Source organism: Macrobrachium rosenbergii, chromosome 34 (assembly GCF_040412425.1).
Source record: "Macrobrachium rosenbergii isolate ZJJX-2024 chromosome 34, ASM4041242v1, whole genome shotgun sequence".
Taxonomy (NCBI): Eukaryota; Metazoa; Arthropoda; class Malacostraca; order Decapoda; family Palaemonidae; genus Macrobrachium; species Macrobrachium rosenbergii.
In genome coordinates this window covers 11,490,159-11,498,770 of record NC_089774.1, presented here as the reverse complement: position 1 = coordinate 11,498,770, position 8,612 = coordinate 11,490,159, and positions in this window count along the sequence as shown.

Genomic DNA, 8,612 nt, shown 5'->3' with positions numbered 1-8,612 from the left:
CCCTTAAGGTAATTAAGACATTAAGTAATTCCGGAGTGAAGAGCGTCCCGAATCCGAAGTTATCTGCCGCGCTGTTGGAGGCCTTTTGTGAGGACTGAGGCTGCTGCAACGAAGGAGCCCTGGCTGGCTGGCTGGGGGGGGGGACCCAGGAGGCCCCAGGAGGCCCCAGGGGCCGCCTCCGGCAGCCGCGTTTTCATCTCCTGATCCCGAGGGATCTCGAGGAATAGTGGGACTTCAGAGGGACCTCGTGGAATAGTGAGACTTCAGAAGGACCTAGAGGAATAAATGCACTTCAGAGGATCCTCGAGGAATAGATGGACTTCAGAGGGACCTCGAGGAATAGTGGGACTTCAGATGATCCTCGAGGAATAGAGGGACTTCAGAGGGACCTCTGAGGGATAGATGGACTTCAGAGGGCACCTCGAGGAATAGATGGACTTCAGAGGAGCCTCGTGGAATAGTGGGACTTCAGAGGGACCTCGAGGAATAGTGGAACTTCAGAGGGACCTCGAAGAATAAAGGTCTTCCTCTCTCTCTCTCTCTCTCTCTCTCTCTCTCTCTCTCTCTCTCTCTCTCTCTGTTTTTATTATCTATAGGAGGAGAGGCATCCTATAGGATGAGACTCCCATAATCCCACACAACGAAGGATATCACGATCTTGATAATAGAGTAGATAACCTTTAGTAACTCTCTCTCTCTCTCTCTCTCTCTCTCTCTCTCTCTCTCTCTCTCTCTCTCTCTCTCTCTCTCATTACTAGTAACCAAATAATACAGTTCCTCTTGCAGTGAAAACAATAGCAAATACATTAATTGTATTCGAATCAAAACAACAACAAATACAATAACAATATTAACAGTAAAACAACGATAAACAGAAAGTCTAGAATGGAAAAACAACTACATTACTGAAACAACAACAACAACAGCAGCAACAACACCAACAACAACAACAGCCATTTACCCAGAGAGGTAAAGAGGACCTCAGCAGCCGCCCACATCACTTTTTGGTTATCAAGACGAGTCGAATTGTTCCCGGTCGTTTCATTAACCACGGTATCAAGGAGAGAGAGAGAGAGAGAGAGAGAGAGAGAGAGAGAGAGAGAGAGAGAGAGAGAGAGAGATGGGTTATATGGAAAAAGTGAGAATTGGGGAGTGCTTTTATGAGAGAGAGAGAGAGAGAGAGAGAGAGAGAGAGAGAGAGAGAGAGAGAGAGAGAGAGAGAGAGAGAGAGATGAGTTATATGGAAAAAGTGAGAATTGGGGAGTGCTTTGATAGAGAGAGAGAGAGAGAGAGAGAGAGAGAGAGGGAGAGAGAGAAAGAGTTGCTGAAGACAGTTATAGAAAAGAGAGAGAGAGAGAGAGAGAGAGAGAGAGAGAGAGAGAGAGAGAGAGTGAGAAAGATAACTGAATTATTTCTAGTGAGAGAGAGAGAGAGAGAGAGAGAGAGAAAGACAATAGAATTATTTCTAGTGAGAGAAAAAAAGAGAGAGAGAGAGCCAGACAGACAGACAAGAGAGAGAGAGAGAGAGAGAGAGAGAGAGAGAGAGAGAGAGAGAGAAACAGAGGCGCACGGGAGTTTCACTTCCTCACTTTATCTAGCCCTAATTGAAGTAGTGAGCAGGGGTGGGGTATAATACACCCCCCATCTCTCCTTCTCCCTCCCTCACCCCTCCTCCCCTCCCTCCCTCCAAAAAAAGCCCCTGAACCCAAGGACAATTCCTGCATGTGTGTGTTCCTCCTAAATCCCTGGGTCATTCCGCCGAGGACACACGAGATTTATATATTGATTTTAATGACTAGTTTCTCGGCTGGCCTAATGAGCAGTGTGGGAGACGAGGCTAAAAGCGCCATCTGGGATCCGTTTTGATCTAATTTTGGTATTTATTTGATTGGGGTGGTCCGCTACGCCCTACTGGGGTGGTCTGGGAGGGTGTACCCTGGATTTTGGGGTAGAGAGATAGACCACGAAGTGGAGCGGGGAGGGTTAGGTATCTAGATCAAGTCTGATTAGCCTTGTATACCCAAACTTTAACCAGACCTAACCTAATCTCAGATATATAGTTAAAGTTTGATTAGCGTTGTATACCCAAACTTTAACCCGACCTAACCTGATTACCCAGCCCTAACCTAACCTCAGGTACAGGTTGGTTAGCCTTGTGCCAAAGCTTCAACCTAACCTAACCTTACCAACCAAATTAACCTAATCTCATGAATCTAGTAACAGCTTAGTAAGCTTTGAACTCAAACTTTAGCTAAACCTAACCTAACTGCAGGTATTTAGTTAAAGCTTGGTTGGCCTTTTATAAAAACTTTAACCTAGCCAAACCAACCCAACCTAACCTTACTTAACCTAACCTCAAATTAAGTTCAATTTTGGGAACTTTAACCCAGCCAAACCAACCTAACCTAACCTGACTTAACCTAACCTTAAGTTAAAGTTTGCGTACAACCCAAACCAAACCCCAACCTAACCTTAGATATTTAGCAGGAAAAAGACTATTTATATCACATGAGCACTTTAACTAAATCTCAAATATTTCCCTTAGAAAAGACCACACATAGGACACTTCTGCATTCATGCATCCAAGCACACGGCTCATTAGCAACACTTCCAGCCCCTTAAAGACAAAAACACAGTTCCGTGCGTGACGGTAGAATCACAAACCGTGGTGAAAGGAATTTCATTCTTCGCACCCACCGGTTATGCTTTGCATAAATTGCATGAAACGCATGAGACCCTGCAACGAATGCGTTGCATATTGGCCTGAGCTGTTGCAGTGTGAAGGCTGATGGTTGGTCTTGGATCAGTGGGCCACAACAGGAGTCTTGTTCCTCTTAAGAGTTTTCCATGTCTGAGGTTGTCAGATATTATTATCATAAAATGTAGGTTTGTTATTGATGATTGCCCTCAGAAATATATGTTTATGATTAAATATTGTCATCATATATATAACTATTTAGATTAATACTTATTTCTGTAAACAACTAGCAACAAACAACAAACAAAGGCACCGCCAAAACATACAAGAAAACGAACCAATCAATCAACACCGCCAGACTTTAAAAGAAATAAAAATTCGAACCGATCATTTTAATATTACCACAAGCAGGAAATCCATCTTATTACCGGTACCCTACGAGCGATCCTTTCCGCAATCATCGCTCGCTAATCGCCTCACGGCCCATAGGAATCACGAGGGAATTATCGCCGCTACATTAAGAAAAACGGACGAAGAATTCCGATCGCCTCTCGTCTTCTTAAAATGCAATTAGGAAGGTAAATTTATCATATGAATGGACCCGTTTTCCTTGGATGTGTGGGAATTAACAACCCGTGGAATTTAACTGGGGTGTTAAAGACGGTTATTAACACGTCCGCGGGAAGTTATGGAAAAGAGGGGGAGAGAGACGCCAGAAAAGATATCGGTTGATAATTGCCGGCGGTGGCGAGGTTTCAATACGCGAATGGAACGGGTTAGGGACTTGCATTGTCTTAAGGAATTTCGCTTGTTGAGGAATATTGGTCTTGTGAGAATTAATATCTAAGGTGATTTTCGATCCATATTGATCAAAAAGAAACCTTTGTTTAGTTTTTTTATTATATTAATTTTTATTTATTAATATTTCGCTGTTAAAGAATATTTGACTCGTAAGAATTAATATCTCAGGTGATTTTCGATTCATATTGATTAAAAGAAAACCTTTGCTTAGTTTTTGTATTATATTAATTTTTATTTATTAATATTTCCCTGTTCGGGAATATTTGCCTCGTAAGAATTAATATCTAAGGTGATTCTCGATTCATATTGATCAAAATGAAACCTTTATTTTATTTTCTTTATTTTTGTTCATTTATATTTCACTCTAATAAAGGACATTACCTCCAAAATTGCCAATTAAATTTGCCCCTATGAATAAAAAAATATAAATATTTATATCTGTAAAAGGGCACCAGTGCCACCTGAGGTCAATGAAAAAAGGGGTATGAGGCTCGCAACTTCATCCCTATAGCCTTCCTTAGAAACCAGGATGAAAGAAAGTCACTTCTGTTGGTTGGAGAGGGTCCAGAGGTCCATATCAGACCACTTATATCCATTAGAACCTTATCACAAGGGCCCGTTTTGGGAAAGAGCTGGGTTAATTAAAATTAGTCAGTTACCAACTAATTCTTAAGACTTTGAAGTCAGGACTAAAGTAGACTTATATAGTCTAATCAGAAGTCACCAAGTCTAAGGGCATAAGTCTTAGAATGAAATCCAGAAAGTCAGTCCAGCAGATTTTAAGTCCGAAGTCTAATTTCCACAAAGTCCAATAGCTTCAAAGACTTTGAACTTAAGACTGAAGTAGACTTGTATAGTCCAATCAGAAGTCACCAGGTCTAAGGGCATAAGTCTTAGAATGAAGTCCAAAAAGTCACTCTAGTAGATTTCAAGTCTAACAGCCTGAATTCCCCAAAAGACTTTGAACTTAAGACTGAAATAGACTCATATATCCCAATCAGAAGTCACCAAGTCTAAGCCCACGGGCCGTAGAATCAAGGCCAAAAAGTCAGTCCAGCAGATTTTAAGTCCGAATCCAAAATTCCCCAAAGTCCAACGACTCAAATCTCAGATATCAGATCCCCAATCGTCTCCGCGTCGACTTCAGGAACCTCGAGAGAGAGAGAGAGAGAGAGAGAGAGAGAGAGAGAGAGCCTGAGAGCCGATAAACTTCTCGAAGAAAGAGCTCTCTAATGCCCTCGGATCGATTAACTTCGAGAAGACCTCAATGGCGAAGATCTTCACGCGTGTATAGACACTAACAACTCCGACGTTTACGGCGTCGGAGCGCCGTAAAAGGCGATCGTATCCTATTTCACCCGTCGGATTCTCTCGACGCAGGAGAGGTTTGGGGAGCCGGGAGGGGAAGGAGGTCCTCGAATCTATTGGGAAAACGTTCTTTCTGGCATACCCTTCGCCACTCCACCAAACTCGGCCCCATGAGAGGGCCGAGTTGCGGGGGGAACCTGGACCCTCTACAACCCTTCCCCCTTGCCCAAACTCGGCCCCATGAGGGCTAAGACGACTGGGGGGACCTGCCTCTCTCTCTCTCTCTCTCTCTCTCTCCCATCTCTCAAAAGCCTCTTTGGTCGGTGGGGAGGTGCGGGGAGTGGAACCCCATTACGAAGACGAACATAATATCGCAAGCAAAAAGGCTGGATCGAACGGGGTGCTTTCGGGCCACGCAGGGGCCAATTACCGGTGCATTATCGCAGGGCTCTTCGTCCTAAGGGCCTCGCCTTCGGGAGCGGGCGTGTCTTAGCACTCTCCTGACCCCGGGGGGAGAACCTGGAGTTTCAAGGGGGCATCTTCCAATTCGACACACCGCCCACACGTGCAGGGCAGAGGACCTCTGAGATTAAGATGTTCCTCGGTGCAAATCGATGTTGAGGGAGATTGAGGCAGGTGAGTGTAATCAAGAATAAAGAGCAAAGAAGAAGAAGAAGAAGGTGGAAGAAGAATATAAAGAATGGAGTGAGAGAAGAGGCGTGGAGAATTAGGGGAATGAATTTAAAGGCTCCATCTCACACAGCCCTCCCTCCCCCCAAAAAGGAAAAATGAAGACATGACTCGATTTGATGAAGACGTAAGCCCAAAATGAGACGTGATTTGGGGGCGATGAATAAGATGAATCAGAAGCAGATGAATGTGGTTTTAAATGGATGAATGAGATTATGAATAATGGGAGGGTGGGAGGCAAGGATTGAATAATGTATAAGAAAGGATTTAAGACCGAAAATGAATGTGCAAATAGATATGTAAATGCAATAAGGAGAATAGATATATTAATGAATAAAGAATGAATTGAACATCAAATATAAGGAAGAAAGGAGATAAAGACTATGAATAATAAAGAAAAAGAGGGGATATAAGAGAATGCGATAACGTAGAGATAATGAAATAAGGAAAATGAGTAGGGCATTAAAACACACAAGAAAATATTAGATATTAAAATATATATCAAGGAATAAATACATAGAAACGAGACGACACAATAACGAAGGAATCAGAAGGAAATGACAATAAACAAAAAGAAAAGCCGAACAAAAAGTGGAGGAGATATAATGATGTCCAAGACTATTAGATAAGAGTCGAATGTTTAAAAAAATGAAAGGAAAATGACTTACTCTGGATAATGAGAATTTAATGATGGAGGAATAAAGGATTAAAGGAGAGATTTAAAATATATTAAAAACAATTAAAAAACGGCAATCGAGTTTTCTGTACAGCCGCTACAGCGTATATAATCAAGGCCATCTTTCTGTGGTCCCGGTAAAATGCTACATGAGCCGCGGCCCCGTGAAACTTTAACCACGTCCCGGTGGTGGCCTGGCCTATATCGTTGCCAGAAGCACGATCATGGCTAATTTTACCCTTAAATAGAATAAAAACTACTGAGGCTATTTGGTATGTTCGGTGATTGGAGGGTGGATGATCGACATACCAATTTGCAGCCCTCTAGCCTCAGTAGGTTTTAAGATCTGGGGGCGGACAGAAAAAGTGCGGACAGAAAAAGTGCTGACAGAAAAAAGTGCGGACAGGAAAAGTGCTGACAGAAAAAGTGCTGACGGACAGACAAAGCCGCCACAATAGTTTTCTTTTACAGAAAACCAAAATAAGTGACAAAAATGTGTTGAAAAAAATAAATGAAAATTTGTACATTCCATAAACACAAGTAAACAGTCAGTTGAAATTTTTGTGGATAAATAACTAAAAATAACAAAAAAAAAATTTCATAAAAGAATAAGGAATGAAGAATAAGCAGAGAAAAAACAAACACATAAGAAAATGATGAATAAACAATAGACAAATGAATAAAAACCTAAATAAATAATGGATAATTGTCAGAAGTCGCCCCAAAAACGCAAGTGATGAAAGGAACCTCTGTTGTTCAAGCGAAATAAAAAAGAAAAAAAAAAGAAAAAAAGAGAGAAAAGTTGACTCAAGAATGCACCAAGGATTAATGATTTAATAATAATAATAATAATATTAGGAGAAGAAAGAGTTCTCGTTGTGTGCACCAAAAAAGATTATGGTAATGGTACACCTCGCTGGTGCTGATAATGATGCCGTTTGAGAAAGATTGGGAGACGCGGTGTGTTGGTGATTAGAAGATGGAAAACCATGAAAAACATGGTTGACAGAAGAGTTATAGGGAAGAGTTAGAGAGAGAGAGAGAGAGAGAGAGAGAGAGAGAGAGAGAGAGTATGGCATTTTAACGATTGTAAGAAGTCGGTTTTGCAGTCTTTGATGTCCGCGTCTTAATCTCAGTCTTGACGAGAGAGAGAGAGAGAGAGAGAGAGAGAGAGAGAGAGAGAGAGAGAGAGAGAGAGAGAGAGAGAGAGAGAGAGAGAGAGAGAGAGTAACCATTACAAAGTCTTGTATTCTTGTAGAGAAACAAAAATGAAATTTTAATTTCTGCAACCTAACAGTGTTGCTGAGAGAGAGAGAGAGAGAGAGAGAGAGAGAGAGAGATCCACTCTAGAGGAACCCTTTTCAAATCTTCACCAGAGAGAGAGAGAGAGAGATGAAATTTTAATTTCTGCAACCTAACAGTGTTGCTTAGAGAGAGAGAGAGAGAGAGAGAGAGAGAGAGAGAGAGAGAGAGATCCACTCTAGAGGAACCCTTTGCAAATCTTCACGAGAGAGAGAGAGAGAGAGAGAGAGAAAGAGAGAGAGAGAGAGAGAGTAAACCATCCCCAGAAGTTAAGAGAGCATGAGGTAACAAATCTGGTGACCAATAGATTCTATACATATCTACAAGAGAGAGAGAGAGAGAGAGAGAGAGAGAGAGAGAGAGAGAGAGAGAGAGAGAGAGAGAGAGAGAGAGAGACAAACATTCCACACGAAAGAAACATACCATTACAAATGACCTCACCCAGCCTTAATATATATTATATACACACATATAAAGCAGCTTCTGACCGAACCTCCAAATCCTAAAGGTATCATTATGACGAGGACCTTGACTATAGCAAACACCACCTATATCATTATCAAGCTACCAGACTTTTGACAAGGAACCTTTTCATTTGTGGGGACAGAGAAGGATTGTTTGCAGGGGTGAATTGTGTGACTAGTTGATTGTTTGTGGCCGTGGGGAGGGGAGGGTGTGGGAGGGGAGAAAGTGGGGGAGTGTTGGCGGCTTGATTTTTTTGCTTGTAATATTTTTTTATTATGTGTATTTAGAATTTGTGATTGTAATTAGTTGTATGAATATGTATGTATGTATGTATGTATGTATGTATGTAGTATATATATGTATATGCATATATATCTATAACTTTTATTTTAATTTATATACAATTTATTATTGTTATTCAAATTATCTTTTAAAATATTCACATACATTTAACAGCCATAATAACATAAACCAGTTATGTGAAATTTGGGGTAAATTTATTTAAATTTTTTTTAGTAATTTATTCTGAAATTTATTTTATATTTTTTATTAATTTATTCCGAAATTTGTTTATAATTTTCAGGAATTTATTCTAAAATTTATTAATTTTTTTAATGTATTTGGATATATTAATTCTTACCATTCTTAACAATTGAATGAAATAATTATTAT